At 36.0% G+C, this 18,035-nt stretch overlaps 1 long non-coding RNA gene across 1 annotated transcript; it reads left to right on the forward strand.

Moving 5' to 3' along the window:
• The first annotated feature begins 10,044 nt into the window (after positions 1–10,044).
• Positions 10,045–12,854, forward strand: LOC131638996 (uncharacterized). Its single transcript, XR_009294825.1, has 3 exons — positions 10,045–11,860; positions 12,305–12,379; positions 12,484–12,854. It is a non-coding gene; the product is annotated as an uncharacterized LOC131638996 (long non-coding RNA).
• The last annotated feature ends 5,181 nt before the right edge of the window (positions 12,855–18,035 follow it).

The following is an 18,035-nucleotide window of genomic DNA, read 5'->3' on the forward strand; positions in this document are numbered from 1 at the left end:
TATGCATGCGGTACCAAACATGGGCTAAACCCATCCAACTGATCTACTCATCATCGAGATACAAAATCCACTCATCATCGGGATATATCATCAATGCAAATAATTCATGAATGAATGCACACATATCACATACTTATATCATCATCAATACGATGCTTATCATCGTCTCATTTCATCTCATCACATCAACATCGTAAGTATGCACATGTCTAAACACCCATTCAAAACAAATCAATCATCATCATTCATCAAAACACATGATAACCATATTTACCATGAACAACATCCATTTGCATAACAAGCAGAAGCAATCACATTATAACAACACACATCATTGCACATATTCAATTATGCAAACAATAAATCATTGCACCTCATCAACTATGCAAAACAAAAATAAACCACATTTGGAGAAAACGATAATTTTCAAAATAAAATCAAGTTATTGTTGTTTTCTTTATTTCATATGGTAGAGCAATCAATTTAAGAAGCAACGTCCAAAACGGCGTCTAAAACGGACTTATGGTTTGAAAGTTAGAAGCTTTTAAAGTTAAGTGAAAATCAATAAAATCTGTGGAACCCGGTTCCTCCTCATCTGGGAACCGGTTCCTGCTATACAAAATCACCTTGTTTCGGGTTTTTACTTTGGGAACCCGGTTCCTCCCACCTAGGAACCGGTTCCTGACGCTGTTGTAGCAGAAAACTCTAATTTTATGACTTTTCTTCATTCCTACTTCCACTACCAACATCAAATACGAACCCACACATTATAGTGACCAATTTTCATCAATTTTCATGATTCTAACACAACAACAATACAATATAACTATCATCCATCAATAATAACAAACCAATTGCATCATATTCATCAAATTGGGCATGTCAGTGTCAGAATCTCATAAACCTTAGCAATCCTAAATAGAGGTTCAACTCTTAATCTAATCTACCGTCATTAACACTATAATACTATTTAATAAAGAATAGTCACCCTTACCTTATGATTTGAATCTGAATTCTCTTCCCTTGAACTCTGCAGCAATCCTTCCAGAGCCCTAGCCTTCTTCAGTTTTCCCCTTCAGACCTCTTCCCACCAAAAATACGTGAAATCCGAATAGTGGAATAATTTATCACTTTTTATTCTTATTAGACCCTTAATAATAATTTCTCAATAATATCCTCACTTATTCCCCCCTATTTTACCAACTTGCCCTTAAAATCTCTACTCACCCTTATTTTAAATAATAATAATAATTTCAATAATGCAACCTATATTATTATTTATTATAAATCCCACAAAATATAATTAAAATTATTTAAATCTAAATAATCTCTAATTATATTTGCCTCTCACTAATAATCCACAACTTATCGTCATTCTCCACAATATATATCAATAAAACCACACAATACGTCATATAATTCATCACAATTCACCAATAATCATAAATAATTAATTAAATAATTTAATATGAATTTTGGAGTGTTACACTAACCATACCCACATGCCAAGTCAAAGACGGATAATGCAAGGCAGCATGCTAGGTTTATGGATATATTCAAACAACTCCAAGTTAATATTCCATTTTCCGAAGCGTTAGAACAAATGCCAAAATATGCAAAATTCATGAAGGATATTCTCACCAAGAAAAAGAGGTATTCAGAAGAGGAGACCATTCTACTTGATGCTCGTTGTAGTGCCATAATTCAAAAGACACTACCAAAGAAAGAAGCCGATCCGGGACGTGTCACTTTGCCGGTTACAATTGGAGGTCATTGCATAGGTAATGGTTTGATTGATTTCGGCTCAAGCATTAGTTTAGTTCCATTGTCTATCATCAAGAGATTGTGAAACATCGAGATGAAGCAAACCCGAATGACTTTGCAACTAGCCGATAAGTCTCTCACTTCTCCTTACGGAGTTGCGCAAGACATGCTAGTCAAATGGGACAAATTTTTGTTCCTGGTAGATTTTGTGGTAGTTGATATGGAAGAAGACCGTGATGTACCATTGATACTTGGAACACCTTTCATGAAAACAGCCCGGATGATGATTGATATAGATGATGGTCTTATGAAGGTGAGAGTGCAAGATGAAGAAGTTACTTTCAATCTCTTTGAAGCCATGAAGTATCCCAAGGATAAACGTGATACATTCCGAGTTGATGCTACCGACGAGGAAATTAAGGAGGTTGCTAATCAAGTTCACATCTCTAATCCTTTGGAAAGATCTCTTATAGGTGCATACAATGTCTTATCCGAGCTTGAAGAAAAAGAAATGGAAGCATTCTTGAATGAATTAGAATCTTGTGGGGAGATTGATCATAATGAAGAGAAAGTAGAAGAGTTGAATGTGGAGAAGAAAGTCAAAGAATCAAAGATAGAGTTGAAAATGTTGCCATCTCATTTGAAGTATGTTTTTCTTGGTGAAGACTTCACTAAGCCAGTGATCATTAGTAATTCTTTGTCTACTTAAGAGGAGAAGCGCTTAATTGAAGTGTTAAAGAAGCATGAAGGTGCACTAGGGTGGGTTTTGTCCGATTTGAAAGGTATTAGCCCAACTTATTGCATGCACAAAATCATGATGGAGGATGATTACAAACCGGTGGCACAATCTCAAAGGCGGCTCAACCCATCAATGGAGGAAGTTGTGAGAAAAGAAGTAGTTAAACTATTGGAGGCCGAGATGATTTATCCTATTTCCTATAGCGAATGGGTAAGTCCGGTGCAAGTTATTCCTAAGAAAGGTGGCATGACGGTTATCCAAAATGAAAAGAATGAGTTGATCCCGACAAGAACGGTAACCGGGTGGAGAATGTGCATTGACTTTAGAAGATTTAATCAAGCAACAAGGAAAGATCACTTCCCATTGCCTTTCATGGATCAAATGTTGGAGAGGTTAGCCGGTAAGAATTTCTATTGCTTTTTAGATGGTTATTCGGGTTACAACCAAATTTAGGTGAACCCGGCGGACCGTGAGAAGACCGCTTTTACATGTCCATTTGGTGTTTTTGCTTATCGAAGAATGCCTTTTGGACTATGTAATGCTCCGGCTACCTTCCAAAGATGCATGCAAGCCATATTTGCGGATTTGATTGAAGAGTGTATTGAGGTGTTCATGGATGACTTTTCGGTGTATGGATCATCTTTCGACCTATGCTTAAAGAATCTTGATGTGGTGTTGGAGAGATGTGTGAAGACCAACCTCGTGCTAAATTGGGAAAAATTCAATTTCATGGTCACCGGAGGAGTGGTTCTTGGACACAAAATCTCTTCCAAAGGACTTGAAGTTGACAAAGCTAAAGTGGAGGTCATAGAGAAGCTTCCACCACCAACCAACATCAAAGGAATAAGAAGCTTTCTTAGACATGCCGGTTTCTATTGAAGATTCATCAAGGATTATTCGAAGATAGCAAAGCCATTGAGTAATTTACTCAACAAAGGTACGCATTTTGATTTTGATGAGTCTTGTTTAAAAGCATTTTTTGAGCTGAAAGACAAATTAGTTACCGCACCCATAATCGTTGCTCCAAATTGGTGCGGTAATTATGCTAGTAAAGTTTCTAGCGGATGCCAAACACTATGTATGGGATGACCCATATTTATTCAAAGAAGGTGTTGACAGCATCTTGAGAAGATGTGTCACCAATGAAGAAGCAAAAGATATTCTTTGGCATTGTCAGAACTCTCTGTTTGGAGGCTACTATAGTGGATGGAGAACAGCCACCAAAGTACTCCAATTGGGGTTCTTTTGGCCTACTCTATTCAAAGATGCTCATGAGCATGCAAAAAGTTATGACAAATGTCAAAGGAGCGGAGGAATAGGCAAACGAGATGAAATGCCCTTGACAAATATGTTAGAAATTGAAGTCTTTGATTGTTGGGGCATTGATTTTGTTGGTCCATTTCCTCCCTCTTTCGCTAATGAATATATTCTTGTTGCCGTTGACTATGTATCCAAGTGGGTGGAAGCACTTGCTACACCTAAGGCCGATTCCAAAACTGTGATTAAATTCTTAAAGAAAAATATCTTCTCACGTTTTGGTGTGCCAAGGGTGTTGATAAGTGATGGAGGATCACACTTTTGTAATACACCTCTGGAAAAAGTTTTAGAACAATATGGTGTAAAAAATAAGGTGACCACTCCCTATCACCCATAAGCAAATGGTCAAACGGAAGTGTCAAACAGAGAAGTAAAGAGAATTCTTGAGAAAACAGTCTCTAGCTCTAGAAAAGAGTGGTCATTGAAATTAGATGAAGCTTTATGGGCATACCGTACTGCCTATAAAGTTCCTATTGGACTAACTCCTTTTCAGATGGTCTACGAAAAAACTTGTCATCTCCCGGTAGAGTTGGAACATAGAGCACTTTGGGCTCTTAAATTTATGAATTTTGATACCACTCTAGCCGGCCATAAATGAAAAGACCAATTCCATGAATTGGAAGAATTAAGAGACCATGCGTATCACTCCAACAAGCTCTACAAGGAAAAAGCTAAGGTTTACCATGATAAGAAAGTCCGCTGCAAAAGTTTTCATGAGGGACAAATGGTGTTGCTATTCAACTCGCGACTTCGGTTGTTTCCCGGTAAGCTTAAGTCAAAATGGTCTGGACCATTTATGGTGAAGGAAGTGAGGGACTATGGAGCCGTTGTGATCGAGGATCCCAAATCTAAGGAAATTTGGACAGTTAATGGTCAACGACTCAAGCCTTATCATGGTGGAGAAGTGGTACGCGAAGCTTGTGCCATTTTACTTAATGATCCGTGAGAGATCATCGAACCGTCGAGCTCTAACGACGTTAAACAAAGCGCTTGTTGGGAGGCAACCCAAGGTCGTAGGTATACTTTGTTGTTTTCATGGATTTTCTGTTTTGTAGGTGTTAGATACTTGTTTTTGTAAGGAAGTGAAAGTTAAGTGTAAAAATTGGCATTTTTTCAAAAATTCAAGTCTGTTTGCGCCGCAATCAGTGTTTGCCCCACAAATGGACCACAAACAGGGAGTAAGCCAAATTTGCAAAGAAAATTTCACCTGTTTCCCCCGCAAACAGGTGTTTGCGCCGCAAACAGGTAAGCCAATTTTGAAAAATAAATTTTCATCAGTGATTGCGCCGCAATCACTGTTTGCCCCGCAAATAGACCACAAACAGGGAGTAAGCCCATTTTACAAAGAAAATTTATCCTGTTTGCCCCGCAAACAAGGGTTTGTGTCGTAAACACTGCGGGACAGGATTTTCACTTACACTTAGTTTTTTTTATTTTAACCTAGTTTCTTTTCATTTTTATCCCTTCTTCCTACACTCTAACACACTCTCTCTCTCACACTAAACTCTCATCTCCCACTTTCAAACCCTAGTCTCACCAACACTTTCACACACAACCTCTCTTAAATTTCTACATTCACCCTAATTCAAGTTCAAGGTATGGTTTTAATTTTTGTGTTCTCCAATCTCTATTGTTCAAATAATTCTAGGTTAGGGCTTGTTGATTAACATAGTAGATGTAAACCAAATGTCAAAATTGAACTTGCATGTGTTAATTTTACTGCATAATGTACAGAGTTTGAAAGTTCTTGAGTGGGTTCTTACGTGTTGCAAGCAAACCTTCTGTTCTATATTTGTTGAGTTTCACACAGTTTGCGCCGCAACCTCTCCTTTGCGCCGCGAAATGGGTTTGCAACATCAGGTTTGCGCCGCAAACACTGATGGCGCCGCAAACTGGGTTTTGTTTTACAAGCTCCTATTTTTAAATACTAACAGTCTGGTTGCTATGGTTGGGTTGTTAAATTTTGTTGCAGATGTCAAAGCGCACAAAAACCAGAAGCACCAATCCTAGTCATTCCATAGCACGATTCATTGAAGAGGAACAAGAAGAGCGATATACTTACTTGTGCAACCGAACAGTCCAGGATGAAAGGTTTATCCGGTTCAAACCGAATGGCCCAATGCGGGATTTGGTTCGAACATTGGAAACACTCAAATGGGGGAAGATATGCGAACCGGTAGCTGAGATCAATTACAATATCGTTCGCGAATTCTATGCGAATGCCCTTCCGGTAGAAGACGGGGCAAAATTTATGTACAAAACAGTGGTGAGGGGAAGGACCATCTCTTTTAAGAGGAGCGCTATCAATGAATATTTAGGGTCCCCATTGGAGCTAGCCGAAGGAGTAAGAAGTGAGTACCACAGAAGGTATCTCACTAATGATTGGAACATTCAAGTTGTTACTGAGTCCTTATACCTTGAAGGAAAGACCTATGAGTTGAATGAGGCGGGATCGCCAAAAGGATGGAAAAAGAGAGGATTTTAAAGTGGAGGTTAAGGCTTTGCTAGTGGTGATATTACACAACATCAGGCCAAGAACTCACACGACACACATCTCACTCGAAGTAGGATACATGCTGTTTTGCATTTTGTATAGAGTACCAATTGATTTGGCCAGCATTATCTCTGAATAAATGAGGAGGGTAACGGTTATGGGAACAAGACATGGAGGCAAAGCCGGTGTCCTTATCTACCCCGGTCTAATCATGGTGCTTTGTTACAATGCAAGGGTGGCCATCCCGAGTGAGGTACATTTCAAAATCACTAGTGTTATTAATGAAGCTTTTGTGAGCAGGTTTTGTGAAGGCCAAACAAAGAAAACTGAAAGAGGAGGATCATCTGCTTCAAAGTCCAGAGGTGGTCGAGCACCTGTTTTTGATCACATGGCCTTTGCCACCTATTGTGCAGAGAAATTTGAGGCGACTCAAAGATCAAACCAGTTCTTGGTGCAAACATTATCTCAACAATTTCAGCGCACCTCTTTGGAAGCAGAGTATGATGCCTACGCAAATTGGCCTGTGGGCAGGCCACCTTTCATGGAGGGTGCAGGAGGCAGCGGTACCAGAAATGAGGATGACACAATGGAAGATGTGATCGAGACAGTTGGTGGTGGTGATGAAGAAGAAGATTGAAATGGTGTTGTTGCACTTTTGTAGTTTATTTTTTTTTTTATTTTAGTCTTAATTTTGTTTTGTTTTATTTATTTATGGTTTCACTTTTCAGTTCTTAATTGTGTACTTTAGGGTGGCTCTCGTTTCACCATTTGAACATCTTTACAATTGCATTTTTATTATTGTAGTTTAATTGTGTGTTTGGGTGGAAAGTGATTAGCCTAACTTTTCAAATTGTTTTTGTTTAATTGTTCTTGTTATAAAGAGAAGCTTGAGGAATCAATGGGCACGGACAAGAGTTGATGTTGTGAATACTTCGAGTGGCAATGATGAGAATCAATATCAAGGAAAATTAAGGTACACTTTATCGCTCTCTAGACTTAACATGGTTAGTTGATGGTGTGTGCAAATTTCTTAGCATAAAATCCTTGAGTCACATGTCATTTTTGAATCAAAATTTAGAACTTAACCAATTGTGAGGAAACTTTCCATTGTACACTAAATGCGGGATACCAGGATTTATTTCAACTCATTTTTATCATGCTAAACCATGCATTATTCTTGTTTGTGAAAAGTGTGAAAGTGATAGAGGCATTGTTTGAATTTGAGCAAAACCACTTGACCAAAAAGTTAAATCAATTAACCTTGTGAGGAGTGATTCTTAGTTAACCCCATTGAGCTTATATTAGGATTCATGTGATTATTGAATATGTTTAATGTGAATCCTAATCTTTTTTGTTCATTGAAACCTTCAACCACTATGGTTGCAATTTTGCCTTGTGCCTATGTCTATGTAGGGAGCATTGTTGTATCTAAATTGGTTTGAATCCTAAAGTTGGGGAGAGTTGATTGAAACAAATGAAAAAGTGGTACTTATGAGTTTTGTGGTAATAAGAAAAGAACAACACCACATTTTGGAATTATGGAGCAAGAAAAAGAAATAAAATCATTCCCGTTATGTGTTGTTGAAAAAAAGAGAAAAAGAAAAAGAAAGAAAAGGGGATTCAAGCAAGTGTTGTTGTTAAGTGAATTGATAGGAATGCTTCCTTAGGATAGGCGTTTTTGTTTAATTTCCCTCTAATAAAACCCTTTCTTTGTAACCCAAGCCACATTACAACCTATGAAAGCCCTATTGATTCTCACTTTGCACATAATTTTTGAACTTGTTGTGGTAAATGCATGATTTAAGTTGTTGATTTAAATGCCCGGATGAGTGAAAGTAAACCCTTTTGTATTCATCATTACTATGATGTGTGTGTAGGTTTGATTCAACTTTGACATGTCTTATTGGAATTTCTTGATAATAATTTGCACTTTGCCATCATTCTTTCTCATGCTTTGTTTTAGCATTGTGGTGGGTGTACTTCGAAAGGACTTATACTTTTGAGCCATTTGAGTGTTCGGTTACCTTGTCATCATTCTCTTGGTGTGTTGCTCTTGCTACTCTTGTGAATTTTTGTTTAGGGACAAACAAAATGGTAAGTTGGGGAGAGTTATTAGGGACCAAATAGTACTAATTTTCATATAATGTTTTTGGTCCTTTTAACCACTTTTTACTCAATAATCACACTTTTATTCATACAATTTAATAATTTTGCAATTGTGTTAGCTTTAGATTTAATTGAATAGTTATTTCACATGTTTGTTAGTTTTGTAGTGTTTTTGGAAAAGGTTTGAAGATCATGGAAAGGAAGAGGAATTACATGAAGACTAGGAATAGCAAAAGAAGTGCTGATGAAGCCAGTTTGCCCCGTAAACAACCTTTGCGCCGCCAACTGATGAGTGCTGAACAAGTTCAGTTTTGATTACAAATGATGTGGCAAAAGACTCAGTGATTTCCCCGCAAACATTGTTTGCCCCGCATACACTGCGCTGCATAATTTATTTTTTTACTTTGTTGCCACTTGTCATGAGAGAGGGGCTTATCTTTTAAAGATGAAAAGTTAGTACGAATTGGGGGTTATTTAGGGAGATAAAAAGTGAAATTAGCAAAAGAAGTGTTGATGAAGCCAGTTTGCCCCGCAAACAACCTTTGCGCCGCCAACTGATGAATATTGAACAAGTTCAGTTTTGAATTACAAATGATGTGGCAAAAGACTCAGTGATTGCCCCGCAAACAATGTTTGACCCGCAAACACTGCGCTGCAGAATTTGTTCTTTTACTTTGTTGCCACTTGTCATGAGAGAGGGGTTTATCTTTTAAAGATGAAAAGTTAGTACGAATTGGAGGTTATTTAGGGAGATAAAAAAGTGAAATTAGACTATTCTATTCATTGTGAACCAAACATTGAGGCTAGGGTTTGGGAGAGAAAAGTTTGCAACTTTGTGAGAGATTGATGCTCATAGTTTCTTCTCCATTTCTTTTGCTGTCAACCATCACTACGACATTTATTGCTTCAGGCAACACTATTTTATGCAACATGTATAAATTGTTGCCTCAAAAAAGATTAGGCAACGATTTTTGATTGTTGCCGAGATAATTCTCCCAACACCTGACAAATGTTCCCTAAAATATTTTTGGAGACGATTTCTAAGTGTCCCTATAATTTATCTATGGCAATATCTAATAAACGTCCCCTTAAATGTTTATGGGGACAATTTTAAATTGTTATATTATTCCAAATAAAAGGTTACATTTGTTGCATAAAAAATTCAAAAACAACAAAAAGTTTAGCCTCAACTATCCCTCTAATTTACTTTCAATTTAATTAATTCATTTCTCCAGATTTTTTCACATTTATAATTTATGATTACACATAATTTTAAATTTATCAATTAATTTAATGTCATTATGACAAAACTCTCATTTAGCTTCAAATATTTTAGCATGAGATAATTTCTAATGCTAATAGCGTGTATTTTGAGTCTAATAAACCTAACAAAATTGTTTTTTTATAATTATTTTATTAAAATAATTTTATATATGTTAAGTTGAGTTTATATTATATATTTTAGTGACATTATTTATTTTATTTTTTAATTTTTAAAATAGCATCCGCAAATTTAAAATCTAAATATTCTTAATTTTTAAAATTTATAAATAAAGTCTATTATTTATAAAATCTTCTCATATATTTTCACTCTTTTCTCAATTTTTTTTACAAATCCTTTCGTTTTCATTTTTTTTTTACAAATCCTTTCATCAATTCCTTCCCGTATTCTTATGTGGTGCTTTCACCGTTCAGCTGCATAACCTAGTTTTCCACCATGCATCAATAGCCCGACCAGACTTCGGCCCTTCTTCATTCAGCTTGACCAAACTTCGGCCTTTCCTTATTCCCTCAACCAACCTTAGTTGTTCGCATCTCAACCTCTTTTCCTGTTTGCAGCTTGACCACCCTTCAATGTATTATGCTGAACAAGTAACTTTAATTTCTCTCTCAAATCAGTTGTTTTTCTTTTCTTCTACTATGTTTTCGTCTCCTTCTTTTGGGTTATCATATTTATTATATTTAACTGTTAGGGTTTATGGTTTGTTAAAATCTTTGATTATTTGGGTATAATGAATGGTTAAATTCTTGTTGAAATTTATGTTTATCTTAAAACCTTTTTGGGATTATAGGAGGAGTGTTTTTCATTTTTATTGTCAGGAGTGGGAGGTTGGGTTGGGATTTGGAGTGGGAAAGTGACGAGTAAGACGAGATCGGAAGGTAGTGATGAAATGGATTGAGAGGGAAATCAGTGTTATTAGGGGTGTCGACTTATGTCGATCCAGTTTTCAATGTTGAATTCCGAGAATCATAGGACTGTGGAGTGAGGGTTTAGGGGAGGGAATTAGAATATTGTAAGAGTTAAATGACTATCTTGACACTACAAGATGTCAAGAGAATTAAGGCAATAGCAATTAGATATGACATTGTTTAGTGAGGATAGAGACATAACATGGAAGCTGAAGAATGAGGTATCCCTAATTTTAAATGATAATTCTCATTTAAACTTCATACTCATTGTGTTTGACTTCTTAATTTTATTAAAGCTGCAGTGGGTAGCCAAAGTCAAAACTTGGAAGTGGATGGAAGTTAAGGTTCCAGGTTTTTCATGTTCTATTAAACTAGCATGGTTTGATGTTTCTACTAGTAATTTCTAGTTGTGCTATATTGGTTGATACCTTGTTTATCTTGTTGCATTTTTTTTATCGTTGGGCTGATTTGTGTTATGATACACTTCAATATTCACGATATTGAGACTTTTAAGTTGTTTCATAAAGTGAATTTAGGATGTAAATGGTTGGATAAATTATAAATAAATAAATCTATGGTAGGTTCCTTGTGTTCAATGAAAGCCTCAAGTGGAAGTTCAACCTCTTTGCATACATGCTGTCCATTTTGAATATTTGGCTCACACAATCTATTCCCTGCCTCCTCTTTGATTGTACTGTCTCTAGTTCTTGTAAAAGTTTTGGGAACTTACTTCCTAACCCCTTTTGACTTTCAAGTGTTGTATTAAGAAATATTAAAAGGTAAATATATTTAGTCTTTATGAAATATTCTCTTATGGGGTTTAGTTCTTATAAATATTTTATTGATGTTAAGTGTCATTTGAATATTTTTAGAGGCTAAACTTAAGTGAAGAGTTTTACTACTTAGGTGATATCATGTCATGATCATTTATAGTATGGTGGAAAGCATAATTGTCTTAAGAATGGTGGTTAGTAAGACTTTGAGTTATATAGGATTGAACATAAATTTGTTTAGAAGAATTCTTTTTGGACCAACTTCATTAGAAACTGTACAAAGTAAATCAGATGGAGTGTATGCCGGTGAGAAATTATTAAGAATAAAAGCAAAAGAAATTATAAGTTTTTTCTTTCTTTTCATAGGAAATTATGCATGGCTAGGCTTGCCGATTGCCGTTAATGTTAAAGGGGTTATGCACTGCTTCTTGTTTTTGGAGAATTGATTTAGCTGAGAAAAGTATTATGAACATGAAGGTATGTTAATTTTTCTTTCTTTTTTAGGCTACATTTGGATTGACAAATGAGAAGTTTAATGATTCTAGAATGAATTGACACTTAACTTAAGCATTACTGCATTATTTAGATTAAATAATATATATTGCTATAACATTAGATGTGTTATGATGACATGCATTTGTGAATCTAAATTGAACCTTTTATGATTAAGTTTGGGCACTTTTAGTATATGAATATGGTCCAGATTATATAATATGAACACGTTAAAATTCCCGTGGCTAACTATAAGGAGCATTGTCACAATCTTAGTGTACGCATCTATCTCATTTCTCTTTCAAAAATTTTTTTGCATTTAATTTGCTTTCAATTCTGTATTTCACTTATAGTATAATAATCTCTTAATTTTACATTTGATTGATGCCATCGCCCCTTCAAAAATTGTAAGTTTATTTTCAAATATAGGAATGCTTCCCATAATCGGTGATCTTCTCGTTGAACTCACTTCTCTCTACAAGCTTACCCTAATGTTGTACATTGGTGAGAAACGTCTTGGATGTTAAAATATATTTGTTGTTAAAAGAGATAGTGACTTAGATTTTTGTAAGAAACGTCTTGGTTGATTTGTTTTCATTTTCTAATAGAGCAAGGTATCAATAAAGATGTTGATGAGGACGTAGACGCAAGTGACCAGTTTAAAGAGGACGATTCAAGTGATGAGGGTGAAGTAGGTGAAGAATTTTAAGAGGACGATTCAAGTGATGAGGATGAAGTAGGTGAAGAATTTTAAGAGGACGACATAGGTGATAGATTTTAAGAGGAGGACATAAATGATGAAAAGGATGATGGAGATGACGATTAGTTTGACAAACTTAAATGAGATGGATGTTGTTGTTTTAGGCTTTTGCTTAAGCATTAAACTTAAAGAAACTGTGCAATTTTTTATTTAGTATTAAATAATGTTAGCCATCGTGTCTATTGTGTACGTATTTGAGTTAATGTTTGAAGCTATGTATTTGAGTTAATGTTTAAGCATTAAACTAAAAGAAAATATGTATTTTTTTGATTTTACTAAACATTATTAATAAAACTTCTGTGGTAAATGCAATTTATGTTTGGTACAATTCTTGTTTGAATTATGTGGTTGTCGTTTTTTTTACCTCCCCCTTTCACTTGGGAGGACGGCACGCTATACCCTTCACGCGAAATTTGGAAGGAGAATGCGCCCGTGGTGGGATGAATTTTATTTCAGTTCTTCCTACGATATCACACGAACTTTCTTATTTGTCCTACGAGTAGGAAAGGGGAAAAAAGATCTCAACTAAACCCTAGGAGTTTGCTAAGTGTGGGGATTACACCTAGACTAGAAATTCTGGAGTTCGGGGGGTCGGTTATACATAGGGAAGTGTTTAAACACCCTACATATTTGTAGTACTCTACAGGAACCTTCTCTGTGTCTAAATGTGTTTGTGCTGCTAATGATTATTGGGAAAGTTTCTCCTTTGTGTTAGGAGAAGGAATTGAATTGAATAAAAGAAAGACAGACAGACAGACTGACTATTTTTGATATTTTATTAGCTCGCTGAGATTCCTTGTGAACCTCATGCCTACATATCCCTAATGGAAGTCAGAGCTTAATGTAGTTCGGGGAACTAATTAATTATTAATTATTTTTGGGTGCCTTGCTTGAAGCTCAAGGTTGAAGCTTTGAATTAAATCTCTGTTTACAGTAAAGAGACATGAAGTCATCTTTATAGAGAGGTATTTCTACTATTCCACCACAAACATTTTAAAAGAGTGACAGAATGATTGAATTCATTTCATTAAGAGAGTGACCTTACTTGTGTGTTTGCAAGTATGCTAGTATCTCTTAAATGAAAGAAAGATGCTCATCCAAATTAGGGAAAGTTACCACATGTCTGGGTTTTACTGCCAGCTCATGCCTTTCAAAATCCTAAATGGGAGACTTGATTGAAATTGAAATGAAATGTAATGTTTGTTTGTTTGAATGTGGTGAGATAGAAGAAAGATCTCTCTATAGAGATAAGCTATGTCTATCTACTGTATAAAAGATTTGATTTTTAACTGGCTTGTATGAGGCCCAAGCTTGAGGCTTTTTGATTGATTGATTATTATTATGATTCTGGGAGAAAACTCCATTGAGGATTAATTACAAGGAATTTTTATGTTCTGTACAAGGCCAAGAATTGAGGCTGACTCTACTTAGGGAAAATCTATTTTGATGGGTTTTATTTGGTGTTCTGTACAAAGCCTAGAATTGAGGCTGACTCTAACTAGGGGGAATATTATTTTCTGCCTTGTATGAAGCCCAAAGTTGTGGCGGACTCTTAAATAAACTGCGTATGGATGACTCTATGGGAAAAGATCCTAGATGTTAGGAATCTTTGACACACGACATATGGTTTATCTGCCTTGTACAAAGCCCAAGGTTGTGGCTACTGAACAATGAAGGACTCACTGGGGAGACTCTATTATCTGCCTTGTACAATGCCCAAGGTTGAGGCTGACTATTAACAGGGGAGTTTTATTGTTTTGGTGCCTTGTATGAAGCCCAAGGTTGAGGCTAACTATTTTTTGTTGGGTTTTGACTCTACTGAAGGATTTATTTATTAAAAGACTGATTTTTTTTGGAAGCTAACCCTTTCCAGGGATTTTGACTCAGCTGGAGAAATTGTCTGTTAAAAGACTGACTTTTTGTCATGTTTTTTGGAGGCTGACCCTTTCCAGGGGTTTTGACTCTTTTTGGGAAAAATATCTCCTAAGAGAATGAATCTTTGGTTTTTGAAGAAGTGATTTTGAAGGCTAACCCTTTCCAGGGGTTTTTATTAAAATGAAAGAATGAATGGAGGCTAACCCTTTCCAGGGGTTTTGTTAAAATGAAAGAATGAATGGAGGCTAACCCTTTCCAGGGGTTTTTTGTTAAAATGATTGGCAGAAAGATTATCTAGTGGAGACTTCTTGTTTAAAGCCCAAGATGAAGGCTGACACTTGCTGAGGATAAGCAAACATGGATCCTAGACTCTGCTAAGGAAAATTGATGAAGATAAGGGTGACAGAGACTGTCCATTTCTCTCATTCCAAAAGGTGTACTCAATGTGAAATTGAGACAAACTTAGCTTGTTTAAAGTCTGGTTTAAATTGGAAGAAACTCACCAGGGTATGTTAAAAGGTGACTAAAGACCTGTTCCTATGTTTATAAGAAACCTGATGGGTCCTTGTATACAAGCTCAAGAGGAAGCTGGAAATGCTTTTAAGAAGCCTGTGGGTCCTTGTACAAAGCCCAAGAGGAGGCTAATCGAGGGTCCTTGTTATAGCACAAGAGAAAGCTGTGTGGTTTTGAACTTATTTTGGCTCTAAGCAAATGGGTAAGAGGTTTCACCGGGAATAATTCCTCTTGGGTAGATGTGCCCTATTTTTTGGATTCTAAGGTTTTTGCCAAGATGTTTCACCGGGAATAATTCATCTTGGGGGTTTGAACTACAGATCTCTAATTAGGAAAGAGCCTTCACCGGGAAGACATTCTCAATCCTAGGTCATATTCCTATAATATATATATATATATATATATATATATATATATATATATATATATATATATTTTAACTGTCCTAGGGTTTACACTCAAATGTAGTTCTAAACAAATATATGCATAGTTTATATTTGACAGTAATTTAAATAAAGACAGTAAATTGAAAGCTTGTAAAGCCTAACCTGGATGGAGTGGAGGCCTTTGAAGAAGTATGTACAAAGCCTTACCAATAATTGATGAATAACAGTTGAATATATATATGATAAAAAGTTAAGGGTTTTGAAAACAGAAGAAGTGAAGATGGACATAGGTCACATAGGTATCTGAAGAGTTTCACCGGGAATAATGCCCTTCAAATACCAGAAGAATGTTTTGAAAACAGAAAGGAGATTTTGAAAATACAGTTTTGTAAAACAAACTATGAAAAGAAAGAAGGTGTTGGGTCTTACACTCTAATAGAGGCCCAGAGATTATTTACTGTTTGTGAAGCAGTGAAAATGAAGATTGGAATGATGTAAGTTTTTGTTGTTTGAAAACCTTAATTATCTTGTTTAATCGGAGATCGAAAACAATTTTGAAAATTGACAAAAGTCAACTTAATTAAGGTAAAGATAAAGCTCTTTACCTAATTAAGACCTAAACAATTAGGGTTTTATCATAAAATTACCCACAAAATAATTAGGTTAAAACAAAATGAGTATATATATCTAAAGTATTTAAGAAAACGCTTAAAAACATACTATTTTAAACCTAATAAAAACACATGAAATAAATAATATTTTTTATGATTTTTTTGATTATTCACAAAATAGATATATTAAATAATAAGTGTGTGAAAAATGAAGTGAAAATAACTTAATTTGATAGGTGAATTAATTGTGTGAAGTTTGTGAGAAAAATGAAAGAAAATGGGTGTTAAAAAATAGTTTGGCCCTTGGAGGATTTGAACCCACGCCCTCTAGGTCACACACTCAAAACAAACACCACTGAGCCAACGCGCGTGTGGTGATAGCAAGCTGGTTTCAATGCAATTCATATAGTGTTCAAGTGTATAGAAGCAAAAAAGAAAATAAAATCAAAAGGTCTGAGGCGAGGGGGATTCGAACCTCAGACCTTGGGCATGAGGAGACTAAGAGCGCATGTGTGACCACTGGGGCAAGTTATTCATTCGTTTATGAAACACATATCATTAAATATAAAATAAACTCTGTTCAGAGATTTGAAAAATGGAGCCACCCTCCATCTTCGTCTTCAACCTCAAGCTCCAACATTTTTGAAATTCTGATTCTCTCAAATCTCAACCAATGGCCCAGGTGTAAACATGAAACTTGTTCTAAACTCACTCACGATTCTAAATATGTAACTAACACAAATTTATATTAACTACATCTAACTAATTTACTAAAAAACGTGAAGAACCCTAAAATTTGAAAATCAAATTAAATGACTATACTGAAAGATAAATGAATGATGATAGAGGGTTTTCAATCCTCTGATGATGCTGAACAAGATAGAATCGAGCTTTATCACAAAGAGTGCTTAAATTAAAGAGATGGAGTTCAGAAACTTACCTCTGAAAACGGAGGTCCTGAGGATGATAGAGAGCACCTGGGCTTGTATGAATGATCCCAAAAGCTTCCTTGGGACTCAGTGATGCTAACTGGATGCTTGTTGTGTCCTCAAACCTTCTGAATTTCTCTACTCGACTCTGTCGCACGCTCGCGAAAAATGAACAGAGTCGCCACCAATATATTTATCCCATAAGGGAAAGGAATACTAGGAAACCTAACAAAGGAAGGAACAGGGTCTTGCGACCAGAGAATCAAGGTACGGGAGTCGGTTACGCAAGGGGAAGGTATTAGCACCCCTCGCGCCCATCGTACTCGATGGTATCCACCTATGTTTGTTTCTATCTAAAGGGTGTGTACTATGTTTATGTCTAAATGCGAAATGAATGCAAAATGTAGGGAAAATAAAGAATTGTACTCGCACGGGCCCTACCCCGCTGCCTACGTATCCTTTTCAGGAATCAGAGTTACCGTAGCTCGGCTCACGATTTTCTGTTTGTTTTTGTGTTTTTTAGTTGGGCGGAGTTAACGCTCGCGCTCTTGCATAAGGGGACAGCCTAGGATGCAGTAGAGCGGAGATAACAATGCCCTTAAAAAGAAGAAAAAGAGAGATTGGTTTGTGTCTTTTAGGGTAATTCCATGATGACAAAACCCACTACAAGGCTTCACATCACTTCCTTACTTTGTTTTAAATCTGATCATTTATTAGTGTTTTAAGTGTTTTTGGTTGGTGTTTTTTATAGGGATTTTAACTTTGTGACTTAGATCATACCAAAAGGAGTTTTGTTTTGCATATTTAGAGAACGCACATCGAGGCCTACACCACAACCGTTTCTCTAAATAACGGTTAAGAAATACATCGAGGCCTCACACCTCAATCATTTCTTTTCCGCTAAGTAAAAGAGATACAAAAAGAAGTTTTTTATATGAATATTTAGAGAATGCACATCGAGGCCTACGCCACAATCGTTTCTCTAAATAACGGCTAAGAAATACATCGAGGCCTCACACCTCAATCATTTCTTCTCCGCTAAGTAGAAAAGAACATACATCGGGGCCTACGCCCTAATCATTTCTT

Source organism: Vicia villosa, unplaced genomic scaffold (assembly GCF_029867415.1).
Source record: "Vicia villosa cultivar HV-30 ecotype Madison, WI unplaced genomic scaffold, Vvil1.0 ctg.002496F_1_1, whole genome shotgun sequence".
Lineage (NCBI taxonomy): Eukaryota > Viridiplantae > Streptophyta > Magnoliopsida > Fabales > Fabaceae > Vicia > Vicia villosa.